This window comes from Triticum dicoccoides, chromosome 1B, assembly GCF_002162155.2.
Source record: "Triticum dicoccoides isolate Atlit2015 ecotype Zavitan chromosome 1B, WEW_v2.0, whole genome shotgun sequence".
NCBI lineage: Eukaryota > Viridiplantae > Streptophyta > Magnoliopsida > Poales > Poaceae > Triticum > Triticum dicoccoides.
The window spans coordinates 695,898,526-695,901,198 of record NC_041381.1 but is presented as its reverse complement, the minus strand read 5'-3'; positions in this window follow the sequence as shown (position 1 = coordinate 695,901,198).

Genomic DNA, 2,673 nt, shown 5'->3' with positions numbered 1-2,673 from the left:
AATTCAAATGAATATTTCGGTCTTTTGGCTGAAATGCAAACTGAAATAACTGAATTTCACTGAATTTCAGTGATTTCAGTTGGTGCTGAAATTTTGTTGAAACTGAAATTGAAAACCATGGTAAGATCCAAAATCATTTTAGAGGTTACATCACGAAAATAAATTGTTTTATACATTTCCACCTTGAAGCAGTTGTATTTTTACTATTTTATGTCTGTTGAAACCCATATTTCTCACTTCTCTAATGCTAAATTCTTATGCTCGATGCGCAGGACCGCGTGTCCACTATGGTACAGCCCTTGGATATTTTCTATGCAAATGAGCTAAAAATAGCTCCATGCAAACTTGGTTGACTCAAGCATTTTGTTGGTTCAAACAAGCCTGCCATCAGGTATTACATATATGGGATGAACAAGACCTTCACCGCTCCCGGTCAAAGGATGGTGAAAGCTCTCTACACATTTTCCTTGACGCAAATGAACTTCAATTATCAATGATCACGAATCTTATCGTCCCTGCTTCCAGTATTTCTCAGTTCCATTCACAAGGAAATACCTTACAAATAACTCAATCCATCAATCGAGGACATGTGGATTAAACTTGCATGTGGGTGAGCTAAGGAGCATGTCCAACTTATAAAGGGAGTTGATGGAAGAGCCACCATAACAACTAATTGGTCAGACTTTGAAGAAAGCAGAGATTGGAGAAACGTCAGACATGTGGTGTCTTCTGTGTACAATGCTACAAGGAGCAAACTGTTGCTCACTGTCTACCTGCTTTGACATGGTCGGTTACAAGGTTGTCATCATACCATCCATCAAATGTTCCCTGTGATTTCATCGGCTAAACAATATGATCACAATAGGTTCATATGACATGGCATGTGAGGAGTTAGTCAACGATACGATCAAGTGAAGCCATCGAATATAAGGCTTTAGCAGAACTATGTAGTTTCTTTGTGAGTGTTTGGTTGGACTTATCTCGCACCACCACTATGGCTTGCTTTGGCCATGTAATAACACAACTATTGTATCTACTTAGTGACGATCCATGCTTTGGCTATCTAATAACCTAACTATTGTATCTACTTAGTTACGGTCCATCGTCTTGGTTTACTTTTGGAACATAGAATATATTTCCCACTTTGTCGTGAACTTCCAGATCTAATGTTGTCTTGCTTTTTATACATTTGATCACCTTACCCTGCAACATTGCTTGGACAAACTGCTCTGGACATACTTATGGCATATACCAAGGCAATGTCATGTCTCTGATGTAACCTTACTGGATTGGACTGATCCATTTTGAGCAACCATTCTAAATTTCTTTCGCTGTTGTTAATACATTATTTATGTGCTTGGACAATAAGTTGAGCCAGGCATGCCGCACCAAGGCGCGTTTCCTACCTAGTACTCAAAAAAGTTCATCGAGGGTGCAACGAGAGTGTCGATGAATGCTGCCCTACGTATATGATTGTGTAACATGGTTTGTGGTGTTTATTATCGTCATAGCTACCATTCCACAGGTCCATAAAATAAAATATGTTTGCTGTTTACAAAGGTGGTGATCTTGCCACCATGTCGACAATCACATATCTAAGCATCAAGCTAACAATCGGGTTTAGAATGCTGAGGTGTGATTTTAAAACTAAATTAGAGGGTTCTTCGCAAGCCACCGTGTGTTCCTGCTTATTGAATTAACATCATAGATCAAAACCCCCGGCTAAAACAATGAGCCATGGTCGGTCGTCCAATGCCCCCAGACAACATCAAGGGTGTTGTGCCCTTATCAAAATGTACGGATCAACATTCACATACTACCTAAAATGCCACTGCTATGAACATGGGACGCAATTCTGCCACCTAGCTAGCCATTGCTTGGCATAGTTGTACCGCTTAACAATGGAGTTTGCATCGCTGAATACCTTGACCTTGAATCCGCATACATTGAGCATGAAGATGATGATGCTGTTTGGTACAACTTGGTGCTTCCGACAGATTTCCTTCCAGTCTGCCCCAATACCACCTCGCCGCCGAGTTCGTGGACTTGCACATAGGTTTTGCACCATTGGCAGGCAGCGACCGGTATGCAACGAGGAAGGGCCACGCGAAGCCAGTCCCTGAGGGTCTTCTGAAAAACCTTTGGAACCACGAGCATGGAAAGATCCTCTTCATCCATCTGTACGTAGAACCAGCTGGGCATTGTTTGTTTCGCCTTGTGCCCCAGCTTTGGCTGCCGGCCATGCCTATGCAAAAGTAGCTCCGGCGTCTCCTTCCTTCTAGGAACCTTGTGCTTCTGTGCCCGAAAATTTATCGGGAGAACGTCCTCGATGTCAGGCGGCAGTTCACATACACGCTCCGTGGCATCCTATTCGATCTTTATTACCTCATCGATTAAGCACACTTTAGTAAGTGTATAATGTAAACTACACAATCATCAAAATCGCACACTGACACTATAGCATCATGGACATGAGAGTCCAAGAGAATGAATAATCGAGGCGTGAGCATTGGCATCGTGTGTTGCCGTACGCATGCACATTGCAACATATGCAAGACATTGTTCTAGGGATGCACAATGACGGCACAATAAAGCATGGTGTATGTTATAGATAGTTTAGTCTACGCAAGATCCACCAGTATAGACCACAGTATAGCCCGCGGCCCTGTCGCC